General features: G+C 39.0%; 2 long non-coding RNA genes across 4 annotated transcripts; both read left to right on the plus strand.

The window, feature by feature from the left end:
- The first annotated feature begins 4794 nt into the window (after positions 1-4794).
- LOC149635052 (uncharacterized) lies at positions 4795-5625 on the plus strand. The gene is made up of 3 exons (XR_016372394.1): positions 4795-5148; positions 5231-5312; positions 5384-5625. It is a non-coding gene; the product is annotated as an uncharacterized LOC149635052 (long non-coding RNA).
- Positions 5626-16026: 10401 nt separating this feature from the next.
- LOC149635053 (uncharacterized) lies at positions 16027-18357 on the plus strand. 3 transcript variants are annotated; one of them, XR_016372397.1, is made up of 5 exons: positions 16027-16709; positions 16809-17334; positions 17429-17514; positions 17586-17888; positions 18218-18357. It is a non-coding gene; the product is annotated as an uncharacterized LOC149635053 (long non-coding RNA). The 3 variants fall into 3 exon arrangements; XR_016372396.1 differs by lacking the exon at positions 18218-18357 and having other exon boundaries at positions 16027-16596; positions 16665-16709; positions 17586-18081; XR_016372395.1 differs by lacking the exon at positions 18218-18357 and having other exon boundaries at positions 17586-18081.
- The last annotated feature ends 4077 nt before the right edge of the window (positions 18358-22434 follow it).

Genomic DNA, 22434 nt, shown 5'->3' on the forward strand with positions numbered 1-22434 from the left:
ATAAATAGTTCCATCATCATTACTCTATTAGCGTATAAATATTTGGCAAGACGCGCTTGTGGATTTTTGTCCCACGTTAGGGGACGACGTTAGGGATTTCTGGGGATTTAGTTCCAAACAGTTAAAAAATTCATCTTACGGTGCGATGCCCGTCTGAAGTTTGAAGAGCGTGAAAGCAAACGGAAAGGGTGAGCCTGGGAAGAATGACGTTACATAACTAAAGTATTAAGAGGCTACAGAGTGTCGTCCTTCCTCTATTATCCCCTTCTGATATTACTTAATTGTATAAAATTTCAATATTATAATTGCGTAAAAGTCCGCATTTACGAATTCAATGTTTTTTGTTGAAGGGACGCGCCATGCATTTGAATTTCGTTCCCTCGAAACTACCCCCTTTAACGGGCCGGAGGGTTTTTCTTTATCACCGGCTGTTTTCGGTCGCTTCAGCCCCGAAAACCGTTGTGGTGAGAAATTTATTAAAAATGTATGCGGTCAGTGTTTTGTTTTTACATTTTAATGCTTCTAATCGTGGTGCGCGTCGAGGTTTACGAATCCAACGTGTGTTGCGAAATGAAAATAAAGGGTTGATACTATATGATCTATGCTTTAAAAGGAATTTGACGGCGACAGTCAAGCAAAACGGTATTAGGCCTTGCCAAAAGTTGACTGAGCAGTCTGAGCTATAGTGAGCCTTCGTCAGATTATCAAATGTCAATGATATAAGAAATTGACCCTCGGATATCCTGTGATGAGGAGATGGTTATAAAGTTAACTTTCGATTTTGTAGGTAGATACTGTCTAGTGACACTTAAAGTAACGATTTAATCTTATAAACAGACTACCATCATAAGCCCATATCTTAAATTAACCGATGTTGATATCAAAGCTTAATTGAAATACCAATACCAATTTTTTTAACTCAATAAATCTTTAATATCAACATCAAAAATTATCTACTGAAAGAGATATCTACTTATATTCAATTCAAATTTCTCGCAACATTTCAAATTAAAGACTAGAAATGTGCAAATGAAGTTCAAGCCGATTAATTGGGAAAATTGCTACATTGGTCACCGTTACCTATCACAGATAGATTTGCATCCTTCAGTAGTGTTTATTATGCTTGTGAAATGGTAAGCGAAATCTGTGATTAAAGTTTAAAATAGACATGGGCAAAAAGTTCTTTATTCATATCAACTCGATTACCTAATTTCTAAATTTGACCTAAATTAACAAAATATTCTCTTCATGATTAAAAATCTTGTTTGAAGCAGCAAGCCATCTAATCCTTATTTACCTTCTTTTTAAAAAAGTAGGTTGGTACCTCTTTCAGTAGATGATTGATTGATATTTCAGTTTCATTGATTTTTTTGGTTCAGTGTCCTTCCTCCGCCAACTAGAATCATATAGAATATCGTGGTCGGATTTAAAATACTAACTGTAAAGTCAGTTGGAATTTGGAAGGGTATTAAAGCTCCTTGCTTGTGTTTTTGAGCTAAGCCTTGGTTGTCTTGGAATTTCAAACTGATATTCGCCGTCGCGCGCCAACATATAAAAATTTTGTAATGGCACGTGCAGCCTTTTACTGTGCTAAAGTCTCGTGACTAGGATCTTCCCAACAATTCTTAAGCCTATTTAAAATTAGATTTTAAACAGCGCAGACAGTGAACGAAACCAACCCGCTTTTTTAAAAACCAAGTTTTAGTAAACCGCTTTTTGAGCCTAGAACGACTGATAGCAGTTTATACAACCGGTGAATACACCGATATGATACTAGCTTTAGGCTATTGTGAAGGAAACTACGAAGCCGCATCGCGTCGTTACGCGGAATTGTTTCCATATAATAGGCGTCACCCAGATTCTCGCGTGATATCAAGAACACAGGAAAGATTGCGGGCAACTGGAAGCGTTTTGATTCAAGGGGTGGATCGTGGACGTCCAGCATTAAGAGCAGTGGCAGTCGAGGAAAATGTTTTGGATATGGTGTCAAACGACCCCACTCTCAGCACTACACGTGTCAGTAGGATGCTCAACATTCCCCAGCCGATCGTTTGGCGAACCATTCACGATGATAATCAACACCCATACCATTACCAAAGAGTGCAGCAATTGCGACCCCTCGATTTTCCAAGGCGTTAATTGTTCTACCAATGGCTCTTGGAACATCATGATGTGGACGACCATTTCCGTGGCCGTATTCTCTGGTCGGATGAGGCACAGTTCACAAGGAAGGGCATTCTAAACTTACACAACTTGCACTATTGGGCTCACGAAAATCCGCATCTCATTCGCAACGCAAGTTTTCAAGAAAAATGGCGTATAAACATTTGGGCCGGTATGCTAGGCGACACCCTGATTGGTCCATTTATCCTTCCGTTTCGTCTTAACGCGGAACGTTATTTGGAGTTTTTGCAAACGGATGTTCAAGATGTGTTGGACGAACACTACCATTGGCTGATCGTGCGCAACTATGGTTTCAGCACAATGGGGCACCGCCGCACATTGGCCGTCAAGTGCGGGCATATCTAGACGAGACGTTTGGCCCAAGATGGATTGGCCGAGCGGGACCCACGCCTTGGCCTGCCAGATCGCCAGACCTTACACCACTCGACTACTTCCTTTGGGGCCGCGTGAAGGATTTAGTTTACGCAACGGAAGTCCCTGACGAAGAAACCCTTCCCGCGAGGATCTTTGGTGCGTTTGACATCATCAGACAAAGAGGTGAGACAAGGAGGGCATGCTTTTCCATAGTCCGACGGTCACGGCTATGCGTAGACCATGAAGGGGGACATTTCCAGCAATTCCTATAATAAGAATCCGCGAGAGGTATGCTCGACCACTTCACTTCGCCCTCGCCTGGGAAATGCTTTGGTTCATTCCTAGCTTCCTGCATTACTTCTGATTGCTGCGGTTACATTGCGCCCAATGGTAGAGAGTAAAAAGCGATTCGAGGGCGCTGGTATGGCCCTCCACTAATTACAGCGCTTAATCAAAAACTAAACTGATAATGGCCACTTGTCGTCAAGGTCGTTGCGATGCTACTTTAACTCTTGGATTCACCACAGAAAAGAATTGGCGGGTTATTACGTCCACTCTTCATAAACTTTCCAAATTACCGCCAAAGATGTCAGAAAACCACTACAATTTAAACTCTTGCGCGTTTTGCAGCTTTAATACCCTTCCAAATTCCAACTGACTTTACAGTTAGTATTTTAAATCCGGCCACGAAAGCAAACAAAAGCCAGCGATGCATCAAGTTTTGAGAATCCAATGTGAGAACAGACTCTCATTCCATGAGGCAAAACACGCTACACCGTCAAAAACTGACATTTAGTTGATTTCTTAATTTGGCTTCTGACTTTACAATTTATACGTTACATTGCAGTAGAGCCCATGTGTTCCGTAACTTCTTACTCCATTGACGATCAAATTGTTAAAATTAAGTTTTGATCCGCTTTAAACAAAAATACGTGTAATTTTGCTTGAAAAGCTTCACTTCATTTTGCGATTCTCAGAAGAGAGTGGAAATAAAACATTAAACCTTTGGTAAGGTTTTTCTCAATCCGGCAAGAATCTTCCCATTTGGTCCTTTTTTATTAATTTGCAATCCATTTCCCCATTGGGTTAGGTTTTTCTCAATTCGGCATGAATCTTCCCATTTGAACCCATTTTCAAGCTTACATTGGTGGAGGACTTCTTTATGGAGTTCACGGGGAAGTAAATCGCGAGCGCTATTACTAAACACGTGAGTCCCCTTAAAAAATGAATTCAACCCGCTGGGCTTTTGTTTTCGAATTTAATTCATTTTAAGGGGTCATCCGTAAATGATCCTTATCAGAACTTTTAAACGGTGGCCTGGATGACAAAATGCCATAGAACATTTTCGACTTAAAATCGCTCATAGAACCCGCAGTAGTTCGGTTATACCACCATTTTAGAATCACCCTGTATATGGAATAGAGAAAGAGGCCTTAGCACCTTCAGCCAGCTTTACTATCTTAGCACATTGGAGCCTAGCAATTTTTCGTTCTTGTATTAATTATATTCATAATTAACGATACTGTATTTTACTGACCATATACCCCGTTAATACAAATTTAGCCACAATGTGATGGGTGTATCGTTCCCAAGTTGTCGTTCAATGCACCGCGCCATGGAAAGGAACGAACCTAACAGTGTCAGTACTTTTGAAGGCCTTGTTCAAGCGCTAAACAAGGATCCCAAAGCGGAACAATACAGGTATGATAAGAACATTCTTAATCGTAATCTTTTTTGCAGGGCATTCTACCTGTGTGGAATACTTTTTCGTATCAGGGTATATGATGCAGCATTTTATGGCGGATATGAAGTCAATCTTCTTAGATGGAACTTTCGAAGTTTTTTTTGAAGGCGGCCCACTAAAGCATTACGTCAGCGATTTTTTTCCCTTTGATCGCGATAGCAAGATTTTATTCTTATTATTTTTTAAATACGTAATCCCTTTTGTGTACGCTTTCATGACCAGAAAAACAGCGGGGGCGTATGATGAGGTTCTTGATTTCTTATGCCGAGAATACCTCGATTTTCAGTCTACTGACATCATGACTGACTTTGAAATGGGAATGCAAAGGACTTAGCATGACCATTTCCCTTTGGCGAGGCTACGTGGGTGTTGGTTCCACTACACACAGGTTATCGTTTTTAAATTCCATTTCAAAAAAATAGAAAAATGCCAACCCCGTGAAAATTTCTTCAGGCAATTTATCGCAGAGTCGCCGCGAGCCCTGAACTTCACCGTCATTATAAGACAGAGAGGGCCTAGCCACGGGAACAGAACAACATCCGCGATTTAATCAAATGATGATGGTGTTGCCTCTTTTGCCAGCTGTCCAAATTCAAGAGGGAATGGACGTAATATGAGATGGCATTGGTAGACCCTTTCGTGACCATGCGCTAAAAATTTACAGAACGTTTTCGGTCGAGCTTTATAGCCATTTTTTGACAAAAGTTTAATTTTTTTAATTGAATTTAGTAATACTAAATAGTATCAATACATTGGGTCATACGTTCAAGATTATTGAATAGATACTGTGACACCTTTTGTAATTTCCGTCCACAAGGCGAACAAACAACGATGTGGAGTCTTTCCACGCATATGGTTGTTTACAAGTAAATACGTTAAAAACATTTCAATTTCGATTCTTAAGCTAACGTTGTGTATATAAAACCAAAAATTTGGGATCAATTGAAGACAGAGAGCGTTGAGACATTGAAATATCAGAAGAGAGGAGGTCCATTCGAACAGGGCATAACGCGTCCCATCTAAATAACAAGTAAGTCGGGATAACACAAACAATGTAAATACCTTTGTAAAGATAAACTTAAATCAATCCGAATTTTATAGTCGCCTAGCAATAGTAACTGAACAGCTAGCTCGTGATGAGATAAATGTTCAACAGTTCTTACGTCATGTAAGACATCTAATAAATATCCTGATGTTGGAGAACCAGAAATTGGATTGTAATATTAACATAAATTAAACCTAAAGCCATAATTGGGTCTGTTTCAGCAAGCTATAGAAATGAACACTGTTTTGGATGTTGTTGAATCATGTCTCTGGTTCTATATTCGAATAGATTTTCAATATAATAGTTTTATGGTTGTCCCAATTTTAACAATTTGCAGAGAAAATAAAAATGTAAATTCGATACCCCCTATTCCTGTCGCCCAGCGCATCCAGAATCTTTGTCGCCCAACCCCAAACACTAGGTTTCAAAAACCCAGATATTCTCAGTCCCCAAACACTAGGTTTCAAAAACCCAGATATTCTCAGTCCCCAAACACTAGGTTTCAAAAACCCAGATATTCTCAGTCCCCAAACACTAGGTTTCAAAAACCCAGATATTCTCAGTCCCCAAACACTAGGTTTCAAAAACCCAGATATTCTCAGTCCCCGAACACTAGGTTTCAAAACCCAGATATTCTCAATCTTCAAACACTAGGTTTCAAAAACCCAGATATTCTCAGTCCCCAAACACTAGGTTTCAAAAACCCAGATATTCTCAGTCCCCAAACACTAGTTTTCAAAAACCCAGATATTCTCAGTCCCCAAACACTAGGTTTCAAAAACCCAGATATTCTCAGCCCCAAACACTAGGTTTCAAAAACCCAGATATTCTCAGTCCCCAAACACTAGGTTTCATAAACCCAGATATTCTCAGTCCCCAAACACTAGGCTTTAAAAACCCAGATATTCTCAGTCCCCAAACAGTAGGTTTCAAAAACCCAGATATTCTCAATCCCCAAACACTAGGTTTCAAAAACCCAGATATTCTCAATCCCCAAACACTAGGTTTCAAAAACCCAGATATTCTCAGTCCCCAAACACTAGGTTTCAAAAACCCAGATATTCTCAGTCCCCAAACACTAGGTTTCAAAAACCCAGATATTCTCAGTCCCCGAACACTAGGTTTCAAAACCCAGATATTCTCAATCTTCAAACACTAGGTTTCAAAAACCCAGATATTCTCAGTCCCCAAACACTAGGTTTCAAAAACCCAGATATTCTCAGTCCCCAAACACTAGTTTTCAAAAACCCAGATATTCTCAGTCCCCAAACACTAGGTTTCAAAAACCCAGATATTCTCAGCCCCAAACACTAGGTTTCAAAAACCCAGATATTCTCAGTCCCCAAACACTAGGTTTCATAAACCCAGATATTCTCAGTCCCCAAACACTAGGCTTTAAAAACCCAGATATTCTCAGTCCCCAAACAGTAGGTTTCAAAAACCCAGATATTCTCAATCCCCAAACACTAGGTTTCAAAAACCCAGATATTCTCAATCCCCAAACACTAGGTTTCCAAAACCCAGATTTTCTCAATCCCCAAACACTAGGTTTCAAAAACCCAGATATTCTCAGTCCCCAAACACTAGGTTTCAAAAACCCAGATATTCTCAGTTCCCAAACACTAGGCTTTAAAAACCCAGATATTCTCAGTCCCCAAACACTAGGTTTCAAAAACCCAGATATTCTCAGTCCCCAAACACTAGGTTTCAAAAACCCAGATATTCTCAATCCCCAAACACTAGGTTTCAAAAACCCAGATATTCTCAGTCCCCAAACACTAGGTTTCAAAAACCCAGATATTCTCAATCCCCAAACACTAGGTTTCAAAAACCCAGATATTCTCAATCCCCAAACACTAGGTTTCATAAACCCAGATATTCTCAGTCCCCAAACACTAGGTTTCAAAAACCCAGATATTCTCAGTCCCCAAACACTAGGTTTCATAAACCCAGATATTCTCAATCCCCAAACACTAGGCTTTAAAAACCCAGATATTCTCAGTTCCCAAACACTAGGCTTTAAAAACCCAGATATTCTCAGTTCCCTAACACTAGGCTTTAAAAACCCAGATATTCTCAGTCCCCAAACACTAGGTTTCATAAACCCAGATATTCTCAGTTCCCAAACACTAGGCTTTAAAAACCCAGATATTCTCAGCTCCCAAACACTAGGCTTTAAAAACCCAGATATTCTCAGTTCCCAAACACTAGGCTTTAAAAACCCAGATATTCTCAGTCCCCAAACACTAGGTTTCAAAAACCCAGATATTCTCAGTCCCCAAACACTAGGTTTCAAAAACCCAGATATTCTCAATCCCCAAACACTAGGTTTCAAAAACCCAGATATTCTCAATCCCCAAACACTAGGTTTCATAAACCCAGATATTCTCAGTCCCCAAACACTAGGTTTCAAAAACCCAGATATTCTCAGTCCCCAAACACTAGGTTTCATAAACCCAGATATTCTCAATCCCCAAACACTAGGCTTTAAAAACCCAGATATTCTCAGTTCCCAAACACTAGGCTTTAAAAACCCAGATATTCTCAGTTACCTAACACTAGGCTTTAAAAACCCAGATATTCTCAGTCCCCAAACACTAGGTTTCATAAACCCAGATATTCTCAGTTCCCAAACACTAGGCTTTAAAAACCCAGATATTCTCAGCTCCCAAACACTAGGCTTTAAAAACCCAGATATTCTCAGTTCCCAAACACTAGGCTTTAAAAACCCAGATATTCTCAGTCCCCAAACACTAGGTTTCAAAAACCCAGATATTCTCAGTCCCCAAACACTAGGTTTCAAAAACCCAGATATTCTCAATCCCCAAACACTAGGTTTCAAAAACCCAGATATTCTCAGTCCCCAAACACTAGGTTTCAAAAACCCAGATATTCTCAATCCCCAAACACTAGGTTTCAAAAACCCAGATATTCTCAATCCCCAAACACTAGGTTTCATAAACCCAGATATTCTCAGTCCCCAAACACTAGGTTTCAAAAACCCAGATATTCTCAGTCCCCAAACACTAGGTTTCATAAACCCAGATATTCTCAATCCCCAAACACTAGGCTTTAAAAACCCAGATATTCTCAGTTCCCAAACACTAGGCTTTAAAAACCCAGATATTCTCAGTTCCCTAACACTAGGCCTTAAAAACCCAGATATTCTCAGTCCCCAAACACTAGGTTTCATAAACCCAGATATTCTCAGTTCCCAAACACTAGGCTTTAAAAACCCAGATATTCTCAGTTCCCAAACACTAGGCTTTAAAAACCCAGATATTCTCAGTTCCCAAACACTAGGCTTTAAAAACCCAGATATTCTCAGTCCCCAAACACTAGGTTTCAAAAACCCAGATATTCTCAGTCCCCAAACACTAGGTTTCATAAACCCAGATATTCTCAGTTTCCAAACACTAGGCTTTAAAAACCCAGATATTCTCAGTCCCCAAAAACTAGGTTTCAAAAACCCAGATATTCTCAGTCCCCAAACACTAGGTTTCAAAAACCCAGATATTCTCAGTCGCCAAACATTAGGCTTTAAAAAGCCAGATATTCTCAATCCCCAAACAGTAGGTTTCAAAAAGCCAGATATTCTCAATCCCCAAACACTAGGTTTCAAAAACCCAGATATTCTCAATCCCCAACACTAGGTTTCAAAAACCCAGATATTCTCAATCCCCAAACACTAGGTTTCAAAAACCCAGATATTCTCAGTCCCCAAACACTAGGTTTCATAAACCCAGATATTCTCAATCCCCAAACACTAGGTTTCAAAAACCCAGATATTCTCAATCCCCAAACACTAGGATTCAAAAACCCAGATATTCTCAGTCCCCAAACACTAGGTTTCATAAACCCAGATATTCTCAGTCCCCAAACACTAGGTTTCAAAAACCCAGATATTCTCAGTCCCCAAACACTAGGCTTTAAAAACCCAGATATTCTCAGTCCCCAAACACAAGGTTTCAAAAACCCAGATATTCTCAGTCCCCAAACACTAGGTTTCAAAAACCCAGATATTCTCAGTCCCCAAACACTAGGTTTCAAAAACCCAGATATTCTCAATCCCCAAAGACTAGGATTCAAAAACCCAGATATTCTCAGTCCCCAAACACTAGGTTTCAAAAACCCAGATATTCTCAATCCGCAAACACTAGGTTTCAAAAACCCAGATATTCTCAATCCGCAAACACTAGGTTTCAAAAACCCAGATATTCTCAGTCCCCAAACACTAGGTTTCAAAATCCCAGATATTCTCAGTCCCCAAACACTAGGTTTCATAAACCCAGATATTCTCAGTTTCCAAACACTAGGCTTTAAAAACCCAGATATTCTCAGTCCACAAAAACTAGGTTTCAAAAACCCAGATATTCTCAGTCCCCAAACACTAGGTTTCAAAAACCCAGATATTCTCAATCCCCAAACACTAGGATTCAAAAACCCAGATATTCTCAGTCCCCAAACACTAGGTTTCAAAAACCCCGATATTCTCAGTCCCCAAACACTAGGTTTCAAAAACCCAGATATTCTCAATCGCCAAACACTAGGATTCAAAAACCCAGATATTCTCAATCCCCAAACACTAGGTTTCAAAAACCCAGATATTCTCAATCCCCAAACACTAGGATTCAAAAACCCAGATATTCTCAGTCCCCAAACACTAGGTTTCATAAACCCAGATATTCTCAGTCCCCAAACACTAGGTTTCAAAAACCCAGATATTCTCAGTCCCCAAACACTAGGCTTTAAAAACCCAGATATTCTCAGTCCCCAAACACAAGGTTTCAAAAACCCAGATATTCTCAGTCCCCAAACACTAGGTTTCAAAAACCCCGATATTCTCAGTCCCCAAACACTAGGTTTCAAAAACCCAGATATTCTCAATCCCCAAAGACTAGGATTCAAAAACCCAGATATTCTCAATCCCCAAAGACTAGGATTCAAAAACCCAGATATTCTCAGTCCCCAAACACTAGGTTTCAAAAACCCAGATATTCTCAGTCCCCAAACACTAGGTTTCAAAAACCCAGATATTCTCAGTCCCCAAACACTAGGCTTTAAAAACCCAGATATTCTCAGTCCCCAAACACAAGGTTTCAAAAACCCAGATATTCTCAGTCCCCAAACACTAGGTTTCATAAACCCAGATATTCTCAGTTCCCAAACACTAGGCTTTAAAAACCCAGATATTCTCAGTCCCCAAACACTAGGTTTCAAAAACGCAGATATTCTCAATCCCCAAACACTAGGTTTTAAAAACACAGATATTCCCATTTCCCAAACTCAAGGTTTCAATCCCAGGTATTTGCAACCTAAAAATAAGTCTTAAAGCCCAGATATTCCCAGATGAGGAACACTTGCTTCAAATCCCATAAATTTCCTTTTTTCAAAACCGATTTCGAGTCAAAGGTATTTCTATTATTTTCAATTCAAGGTATATCTAAACTAGATTAAATACCTCTTTATTTGCAATATTAAAAACTATTCTAATCCTTACATCTGAAACATGTCTACTCATAAGAACATTGCCTTGAAACAAAGATTTCAAATCGCAATTTATGTTTTTCAATCAAATTGGAAGGGAGAAGTTCGTCTGACGTGGCTTACAAAGCCAAACCTTCCATACCACGATATTGAAATATTTAAAAAATATTAAGCATTAATGCCATAAATCCTTACGAAAAAACTTTCCTTGTTTCACAGCCTCCTATTCGTTCTACAGTAGTCAATGTTTTTACACATAATTTTGAGATATTTAATCTTTCATCGGCAACTTCGAGAGACAAAGGTTTCTGTGTTCTAACTAAGAAAGCCGTTTTTACGTTCCGAGAGCGCATTAAGGCTCCTCAGAGAAGTCCGCACTTCTCTCGGAACTTCATATACTTTTACTTCAATTGAATTTAATCAACTTAACGTCACTTTATTACAATATAACCTAATTTCAACCCATGTTAAGCGGCACGGTGACTATCGAGTACCACCCTGCCCCGCGGTCCTCGAAGAAGTGAAAACGAAGAACTTATTGCTGAGTAACGTAGAGACTAGAGAGAGAGAGGCGAGAATCGGAAAATGGCGATTTGTCAGCGTGCTTGCCAAAGCAGGGGTTTTATAGAAGGGATAAGACACATTACCTAGAAATCATTACACTTCTCGTCTCTCGTGCCTTTTGGATTATGGTTTTAATTGCTTCTGACATATTTTGGCGGTTTTCGATGCATGTTTCAAAAAAATGATAGTTTCTATACAATTCTCAGTTCTTTGATTCTTTGACAATAAATTAATATGAAAACGCCAGGGAAGATAACGTATCCGACTACACACGAATAATTTCCCCATAACGACCCGGGAGCAGGGCAGGAAATAATCGCAGGACACTGGACATTGTCCAATATAATTTCAATATGTGCCATAATTTTTTTTTAATTTAGGGGGGTCACTGGACAGTTTGACCAATAAAGTTTCCGAAGTTTTGATATCTTGGCCATGGAGAAGCGACTCAATTTTTGCATAATTCAGCAGACAAAATCCTATCAATTTTCCATTCAAACAGGGGGTCACTGGACACTTGTCCCATAAGAAATGTTTCTTATTTCCGGCCCTGCCCGTGAGTCAGTTATCGCCATAGAACTGTAAAGGTTCTATTATCCCCTCTGACACTATTTTACCCCGAAAAGCCGAAGCCGAAGCCGAAGCTCGAAGTCATTTAGAATATTTTAGCAGACGACGTATAGGATGAATTCTCCAATTTTAGATTTTGAGGTAATTCGGGAATATGTTAGTTATGGGTTTTGGGGTAATATAGTGTTCCCCCATTTTCCATTAAGAACTTAAGGCTGGCGAAGCTGGGTAAACGTAATACTTGACTTGTAAATGATATTCCTTAAGTTTAACTGTAGGTTTTGTGGTTTTAAATAGCGCTGTTATAATTTTGTTACTATTTTAAACATGGAGCTAAGTTTTATTATTGTTATTCGTACAGTTAGGCAGGAATAAAGGTCTTTCAAAGTGAGATATAAAAAGCCCATATTCATTCCCTTACTCATCTTTTCCAATGGGAAAGGAAAAGAACCAAGGCTTAATGATTATAAGCTTTGTTAATTTATAATAACACATCATTCAGGAATAACAACTATAGAGAGCTTTCATTTGGGGAAGGGGGTTGAAATACGTGACGTAGACAATTGAAGATGTAGCGCCATCTTTTGGGACATGAAACGTTCCTTTTAAATTTAAATATCGCGGCTTTCAAGCCGCCATATTGGAGGGTGGTCTGTATCGTTTTTCGACTGTTTCGAAGGCAGGAAACGTGAGCCAGAGACGCTCGCTAATTGAATGTACGCCACCAACACCGGCGAGACCGACGTAAAAAGTTCAGCTCTGCGAACATTTTTTCTCTCTACGCCTCCTTCGACCAGCGCGGTTGGCGCGAAAATTTGCCAAGTGCGGACAGTGGTTTTTCTCGGCGTGCGTGGCGAGCGTAGCGTACGTAGCGTGGCGAGCGAGAATTTACGCCAAGTGCGGACAGTGGTTTTTCTCGGCGTGCGTGGCGAGCGTAGCGTACGTAGCGTGGCGAGCGAGAATTTACGCCAAGTGCGGACATACCTTTACTCTTTCGCCGCTTACGCTTTGTCGCGTCCTCCTAGAATTAATGACCTAGATGGCATCACTAGAAAAGTAAACATAACACACCATCCTTAGAAAGGTATAAAAACAGGACCCCTTGATTAGATAAGGCATTCCAGTACCGGGCACGCGGCTCCACAACTTCGGACTATGAACTATTGACTCTACTCAACTAAGCCGCGTTTACACGAGACTCTTTGAAACCGTTTTAAACCGTTTTGAAATGTACAAAAAATAATATTTAGCTGATAAAACGACATAATTTTCACGAGAAAATGCTAATATTGGGGTTTCTTTAGTAACTGGGGCAACTAGAAAATTATGCAGCTAAAATGGTTACGTAGATAAAAGTATGGACTGTGTTCAGATCTATGCAACATTGTACTAACAATAGTATTTGGACAAAGTTAATTTTCTCTGTTTTTCATCGAATAAAATGAAAATGTGGGAAATATTCTTTGATAATTCGAGGCAGAATGTAGTTCTGTAGCCAGTAAAGACAATTTTAACTCAATATTACGATAATTGTGGTTAATTTTTGCATTTCAAAATGTGTTTTGATCCTAACTTAGCTAGACCAAAATGGATATACTAAGGCAAATCATCTCCACGGCACCGAGCTCAGTATCCTAAGCTTGGAGCAGGTAAATCCTGCTGCCTCGAAATCGAGGCTTTCTCGGTCTGGAGTGGACCGAAAGTAAATTACACACTTAAATTATGCCTACATTTAGATTAATGGAATAGTCAGATTTCATTACATGGCCTCTTTTATTTCAGGGTTATTAAGATCATACACATTTTTAACACATTTAAGAATGTTTTGGAAAAGGTAGCAGCTAATTAATAGGAGAATATTTTGGAAAAGGTAGCAGCTAATTAATAGGAGAATATTTTGGAAAAGTTGGCAGCTAATTAATAGGAAAATATTTTAGAAAAGGTGGCAGCTAATTAATAGCAGAATATTTTGGAAAAGGTGGCAACGAATTATTGGAACCATGGTTTTTGGAAAAGGTGGCAGCTAATTAATAGCAGAATATTTTGGAAAAGGTGGCAACGAATTATTGGAACCATTGTTTTGGAAAAGGTGACAGCTAACTATTTGGAGAAAATTTTGGAAAAGGTGGCAACTAATTAATAGGAGAATATTTTGGAAAAGGTCGCAACGAATTATTGGAACCATGGTTTTGGAAAAGGTGGCAGCTAATTAATAGCAGAATATTTTGGAAAAGGTGGCAGCTAATTAATAGCAGAATATTTTGGAAAAGGTGGCAACGAATTATTGGAACCATTGTATATTTTGGAAAAGGTGGCAACTAATTAATAGGAGAATATTTTGGAAAGGTGGCAGCTAACTATTAGGAGCATATTTTGGAAAAGGTGGCAACTAATTAATAGGAGAATATTTTGGAAAAGGTCGCAACGAATTATTGGAACCATGGTTTTGGAAAAGGTGGCAGCTAATTAATAGCAGAATATTTTGGAAAAGGTGGCAACGAATTATTGGAACCATTGTTTTGGAAAAGGTGGCAGCTAACTATTAGGAGAAAATTTTGGAAAAGGTAGCAGCTAATTAGTAGGAGAATGTTTAGGAAAAGGTGGCAGCTAACTATTAGGAGAATATTTTGGAAAAGGTGGCAACTAATTAATAGGAGAATGTTTAGGAAAAGGTGGCAGCTAACTATTAGGAGAATATTTTGGAAAAGGTGGCAACTAATTAATAGGAGAATATTTTGGAAAGGTGGCAGCTAACTATTAGGAGAATATTTTGGAAAAGGTGGCAACTAATTAATAGGAGAATATTTTGGAAAAGGTGGCGGCTAACTATTAGGAGAATATTTTGGAAAAGGTGGCAACATATTAATAGGAGAATATTTTGGAAAGGTGGCAGCTAACTATAAGGAGAATATTTTGGAAAAGGTGGCAACTAACTATTAGGACAATAGATAAAATTATGGTGGAGGAATACCAAATGGGGGGTGTGGGTTAGGTGGTAGAGATAGACGAAACCAAAATTGGCAAAATGAAGTACCATCGAGGCCGTAAAATTGACGGACAATGGATGGGATGATAGACTGGAAGCGAACGCCGTGGAGGGAGGTTCCGCATCGAATTATGTCCGGATAATTGCCGCGATAGTACTACTTTATTGACTATTACTTTATATTGAAAAGAAGTATTTGTCGAGGAGGTGTTCAAACCAAGGACTTGGACATGCACCTATGCGAGTATTTGTGGCGCCGTGAAGCTTTACGATGTGGACATGACGTGTTTTTTCACTTTCTTTAATGTGTTCAAAATTTGTATGACCCTAACAACCCTGTAAAAGAGGCCATGTAATGAAATCTGACTATTCCATTAATCTTAAATGTAGGCATAATCTAAGTGTGTAATTAACTTTCGGTCCACTCCAGACCATTAAAGCCTCGATTTCGAGGCAGCAGGATTTACCTGCACCAATCTTAGGATACTGAGCTCGGTGCCGTGGAGATGATTTCGCTTATCCATTTTGGTCTAGCCAAGTTATGATCAAATTCTTTTTGAAATGCAATAATTAACCAAAATTATGGTAATATTGAGTTAAAATTGTCTTTACTAGCTACAGAACTACACTTTGCCTCGAATTATCAAAAAATATTCCCCACATTTTCATTTTACTCGATGAAAAACAGACAAAATTAACTTTGTTAACGTTATGTCCAAATACTATTGTTAGTACAATGTTGCATAGATCTGAACACAGTCCATACTATTATCTACGTTAGTATATTGGCTTCATAATTTTCTAGTTGCCCCAGTTATTAAAGAACAGCCCAAATATTATTTTTTAAAAAGTGTTAGGCCTTTCCAAAACAGTTGAAAACGGTTCCAAAGTGTCTCGTGTAAACGCGGCTCTAGTAAACTCGCGCTAATAATTATTTTAGTATATCTTTTACTTGTTATTTAATAAACTATAATTATTGCACATACGCCTATTTATTCACGTTTATCAGTAGCCTATTTATTCACGTTTATCAGTACATAACAGAATGGCGACGGAGGCAAGATCGTAAGTTAGCGGGAAATATTTATTTTGAACTCTAGATACCGGAAACCGATCCCGCGTAAAAAGACCCCTTAGTTCTGTACGTTATAGACCTTTCAATAAATTTCTCTCTTCGTGGTTCCCCCCCCCCGGCACGAGAGAAGAGGGGAAACTTTGATAGAAAATTTTTGGCATAGCGCACCCGTCCACGCGCTTCACGAGGCAAGCTGCTCGCCTCGCGCCACAGTCGGTTAAAAAATCGGTCGCGCCATGCCAAAAATCCAGTTTTTAACGGGTTCTTCTTTGGGAAACCGATGAAAACTTATATTTTTATTTGAAAATGTGTAACTATAGCATTCGGGAATGCAACAGGCATTTCCCCTAACATGGTTGCACGACTTAAGTCTTGTGCTTGAAGTTTACATCATAGAGATACATAGAGTCACAATTCATATCGCGAATAGAAGCCGCTTATCAGTGGCGTCACGTGTTTTCTGAAGAGTAAGGAAGAAACGCTAAATAAACTAAAATTAAGTAATAATTATTTCGAATAAAATATAATGACGATATAAATAAAGTTTAGGAATGTGCAATTATTTGTGGTCAAGTCGAAAATTAACGGTAAGCAAATGATTTTAATAATTTTTCTCCATAGATAAAAATAGGAGTTATTTATTTTCTTTTGAAAGGCGTGAATTTTTTTAACTTATTGCCCTTGAAAGAGAATTAATTTGGTAAGCTTTTTTCTCACTGCGTCTTTTTTGAGTTCATTGTTTATATCCATGCTGATTTTGTGTAAACGAATCTTCTTTTGACGATCCGTTTTAACAAAGAATTCACATGATGCTGCGAACCTAGTTCATCATCGAACATATGTTCAGACAAAGATGGAAATACATCAGCATTGAGAAGCTGCCTTAAAACCAAACACTCAATCCTCAAATCTATGTTCTTGGCAGAGGTGTTTATCGGCCCACAATATCTTAAAGCCTTCTCGGTTAAACCGCAAATCTTTACTACACTGTCGGACGGATGGCGAAGTCCTCCGTTGTCTTTCAAATGTAGGAAAAGTTGGTTTGGGTGTTTCTCATAGGTTTCATTTGAAAAGTTAGAATGTCTTTCAGTTTCGAGCAAAGCGGCTACGCATTTCTGGCATTTTAGTTCTTTTTGAAGTTTTTTTACCACATAACCACTCATATAATAAATGATATTTTCTCTGAAATTGTTAGATGATGATGACGTTTCATCATTAAGAAAGATAATAAAGTTGTCAATGTCATCTAAATCAAAAGAGTCTTGCTGAGCTTCAGCTATGTTGGTTTCTGTGATTGGAACCAAGACCTCGCATAGATTTGGGACGTGAGTATTGTCTAAAGCAATGACATTTCCACTTCTTGACGTTTCAATTTTTGTCACTAGTGTGTTTTTATACGCTGCGGTGAATTGCCGACAGCTTGGATTGTTGTTCCAGCCTCCTCTCTGACGGATTGTATTAAAATACAACTCTAGATGGTCTTGTGACAGTTTGTACGTCAAAAGGTACTTTTAAAATTAACAAATAGTTTGACATTGATCATGAGAGCTTTAGTTTATTTAACATTATACTTCAGTGGTGCGTCATTGGGAGCAACATATTTCTCCGCAATATCCAACACACTGTGAATGACGAGTGTGAATCCCAAAATGGCTGTTTTTCTTGGACTTTCTAGAATTAAGTTGCCTTCTATATCTGTCAAATTTAACAACAGTTCCTTCGTCTTTAATAGATCCCTTTTTGTAATATCTAGGTTGGAAGGTCGGATTGCTGCCTTAAAACCTTTAGCCATTGGGTTTCTTGAATTTAAAACATCAAACAATCTATACAAGACAAAGTGAAGTTGCATCTCAAAGTTTTCAAGACTGGACAATGAAGTGTAAGTAGTACCTATCAATGGATGATATAAATCTTGATGTTGGGGCACTGCCTTGGTATACTGGATCCCCTCCCTCCTTCAGAAACTCAATTCCCTTTGCTACGGAGCTACTTCTGGTTTGCGCTGCTTTACAAAGCTTGTTTGCCAAGGTTAAACCCTAGTATACTTGGTAGGCATGTAGGGTGGCTACGTACCCCAGTCAATTCGCTAAGTAATTATGCAGATTATTAGCAAAAATGAAAAACCATTTAGAAAGTGTTAGTTTTGTGTACTTCGGCCGTGCGTTGGTCAATTAAAACACCATAATGCTCCCATAAATTTCTCAACAGTTTACGCATGTGGCATGCATCGAGAAGAAAGTGTACTCTTTCACTGGGATCCACTGGAAGGGGACAAATAACATAGTTGGGCAAAGTTTATGTCCGAAGCGAAAACTAAAGAAAATAGGACCATATCAATTGTACCTGGGTTTGGGAAACTGCTCTGTACGGCGTCTTTTGTGATGGTAACCCCAAGTAACTGAGCCATCGTGATATTGCTTTTTGGTCCATCACCCACAAGAGCATTACATTTGGCACCTGTTATGTGTACATTGAAAAGACACTCAGTTACGAGAGTTTTTAGCATAGAGCTAGGGGTTCCGTAAACCGCAGGAAATCGCGGACTGGCACTTTCCAATGGCCAATTATTGCTACAGCCATGAAAACTAGGGCCGATGTTGCAATCTCGTCAGAATCTTGGTCATTGTGGCCTAACCCCAAGTTTACGTAACCGGATAACTCTTTCCCTGTCCATTCTGTATGTTTTTTGATGGACATTTCATCCATAGATAACGCTATTAATAGCAGGTGTTTTGATTTTAGCACCTCATTTTTGTTGTATGCAAAGCTTTCAACAGTGAAACCAGGTTGGCCATCAATTTTATTTACCCATTCACGTAAAGTGTTTGGGTGGGGCAAGCAAAGCGTTTCCCTCAAATATTCATACGCTTTGGGCGAATGAAAGTGGACCGTCAAGGCAAAGCTTCGAATTAACTGAGGGTGTTTTTGTTTTGTTGGATTTTTCACTCCTGAATGTCGTAAAAGTTTAAACATTTCTTTCGCAGTTGGTGCAAAGCGCTCTTGAATATCCACCGCATTTTCTTCTAAAAGAAGATTTTGCTTCCTCACTTCATTGAGGCAAGAAAGTTTTAAATTCTTTCGCCGTCGTGTTTGGTGAGCGACCTTGAGCTTTTTTCGAAGAGTTTTGTTTTTGTTTTGTTCTTTTTGTAGTGCATATTGAAGCGCCATCAAATGCATGGATGTTTCACTGAATTTCTGTTTATTGGAAAGTAAATTTCACGACGAAGAATTTAATAAACGCCTGGCAACATTGTGGTACGCATGGTACAACTAAAAAATAGGATGTGTATCTATCTTTCCAGTCACTCCAAGTCGTTAAGCCCTCATTACAGAGGATATGAAACACTATCGTAATTCCAAGTGTCTCGAATCTCTAAGTTCCTGTCCATTATGAACAGTGCTGAGAGAATGATACATCAGAAAGAGCCATTCAAATCGAATTGCCGAAAATATTATCCATATTTTCATTTCATATAACAGAGAAAACAAATTATTATGGTTCTGAGAGGAGCTTCCCATTTTGGTTGTTGTTCTCAAAAATATATCGCAATGAACGGGCCTAGATAGATACAGGAGGCAATGTAGGAAATATAACGCAATGCACGGGCCTAAAAAGATATAAGAGACAATGTACGAAATATAACGCAATGCACGGGCCTTGATAGATATAGGAGGCAATGATTTAACGACTTCGGTACTTGGGTTTATCTTTAATATTTAAATAAATATAATTATTTTTAATTATTTTAATCGCCAGTAAATAACTTTAAAATAGTTAAATCGTTTAAAATAAAGTTGTTCCTATTATCTTTCGAAACTTTGCTAATATTGACGTTTAAAGTGAAGGGTACCCCTCTTGCCCGCTTTTTTCAAATTTTGGGGTATATATACGTTTCGTTTCCATTATAAAAATAGATAAAAACGCATTCGCGTGAACCTTTGGTGGAAGCCCTGCCATTGGGAGGCTAGACGTTTCTCGTAACCCTAGCCGATCGCCGCGTATATCTTGGAACCAAACGATGACGGAGGAAAAGAAGCCAGAATGTACTGACTGGCGTCCATGTGGAATGGACAAAAGACCTGAAGATGTTGGTGCAATGAAGCTGGTGTCAATGTGGAATTGACGAAGAACAGAAGATGGTGGTGCATAGAACCTGGTGTCAATGTGGAATTGACGAAGAACAGAAGATGGTGGTGCATAGAAGCTGGTGTCAAGGTGAAATTGACGAAGAACAGAAGATGGTGGTGCTTAGAAGCTAGCAAGTACAGACTAGTGTCCATGTGGGATGGACAAAGACTAGCAGATTGTGGTCCTTAGAAGCCAGTTAGTAAAGACTTGTGTTGGTAGATGAATGGCCAAATTTCCGTGAACCGCGAACGCGTTCCGGAAATCGGGTATTTGTTTGCTCCAATACGCAAACTGCGAACGCGGTCACGTGGGGTCTGACAGACACACAGACAGACACACAGACACGGCCGGTGTAATACCTCTCCGTGACATACGTCACTCGGAGAGGTAAAAATATGAAAGTTGCAACTTGAATTTCCCGCCTTTTTTCAATAATTAGTATAGGGAAAAAATGAAAAACACAAAAAAAACAGAACATTTTTATTTTTAGTTTCCCCGTCCGCCATTAGATGGCTAGTGTCGCTTTATTCCCCACCCTACCGATCATACATGCCGAGGGGCAAAATTCGATTTTTGGCTTCATTGAGTCTCGAGCGTTGAATCAAAGGTAGTGTATCTAGGCTATAATAGTGTATTTCTATATCTATGTTTTTCTTGTACTTTTTCTCACTGTGGGTGGCAGGATTGTGTTTGATATACCGCTGACTAGATTGAGGGGCATGTTTTGAACAGTTTTATCACAGTTAGCATCTATTGATTCTTCCACGACAACCTTATTGGGCTTTCTTCTCTTAACTGTCTTGGTGAACTTTTGCTCATTAGAAGTATTACTTTTTTCAAAAATAGTTGAGAGGTTCTTTCTCTTCGGTCGGTTGGTCTGTTTTAGAGCTTGCCTTTTTTGGGAGTTGTATCAGTTGATCCATAGTTTATGATTTTATCTATAACCGGATCAGAGATTCGCTCACACGATGAAGACTTTGGCTATCACAATTAACTTTGGTGACTTTATTTTCACATTTATTAGTAATTTTTTTAGTAGAAACTGCAGCATAGAGGTCATCTCTCTTCTCACCCATAGTTTAAAGAAAGATATCACAGTTTCATCATTCTGATCATGCTCAACTGGAAGGCACTGGGTAAAAAGGAACCATAATTTTGGCATTTTTCATTAATATTTTTAGGACATTCCTTAAGCATGCTCTTTCCAAACATCTTAAATCCATCAACACTGGCATACTTTCTCGCTTCATTATTTAGCCTACCCAAAAATTCTAAAAAGCAAAACTTGGGGAATGACATATGTCCATTATCGCGATCTTTCAATTCTTCCGGTAGAGTTTCTTTTTCATCTCCCTGTAGACTTAATGCAAGGCCAAGTTTGTAAAGTTTTCGCTCTTTAATTCTTCGATCTAGGGGGTGGTGGTTATTTTCCTTGGCAAGCTTAGAAACGTTTACTATTTCTCTCATACATCCACCGCCCAACCGCAGAAGAGATTGCGGTGGTTCGTTAATCATTTCTTGTCCAGAGAGTGAGAAAAGGTTTTCATTAGTAAACCTCAGTTGTTTACAAGCAATGGAATTTTTAATTAAATCGTCATCGGATGGTATTTCAAAGATGAATTCAGATTGTTCGAACCATTCTTCATCTTGACTAGCACAAATGTTTACAACTGGTTCACTAGTGGCTTCGTCCTCTGCTGCGTGAGTAGTTATTTGAGAAATTTCACCAGTTGGAGATAGCTCCTCAACAACGATTCGCTTAAATTGTTTGGTGGAGTTTTTGATTGAAACGCAGGAAAACGTTTGAATTGCGCCGCAATCGCATTATTTTTCAGGTCTTCTCTCAAAAACGTATCGGCGTATGTCAAAAAAGGCTGCGACCATTTGCTACGATATTTCTCGTGCTGTTCTTCAAACTGTTCCTCGTTTTCACGTTGTAAAAAGGCATCCTAATGAAGCCGATATCCTTTAGGGTCTAAGTAATACCACCATTTCTACGCAACCAATATTTTACATCGTTTTTCATGTGGTTGTGACAAAACAATAAATTATCGTACGCCACGGAACAGCTTTGTTTAACAGCTTTGATGATACCCTTTTCTCTATCGATAACCACGGGAACATTTTTACCCAAGGTTTCAAAATCCAGTTCCAGCACTAGACGTGAACAAGCTCTTATGAATAGCTCCGAATTTATTTTGGAGTATCATAAATAAATTAAGTTCGCTGCCTGTTTTGTATTCCTCGGCAGTGCCATTGGTTCGATGTCGCTAACTTTCGGTTGCTGGACCTCTTT

The sequence above is a fragment of the Phalangium opilio genome, unplaced genomic scaffold, assembly GCF_054372755.1.
Source record: "Phalangium opilio isolate 3A_F unplaced genomic scaffold, DU_Popi_V2 ptg000095l_1, whole genome shotgun sequence".
In the NCBI taxonomy this organism is placed as follows: domain Eukaryota; kingdom Metazoa; phylum Arthropoda; class Arachnida; order Opiliones; family Phalangiidae; genus Phalangium; species Phalangium opilio.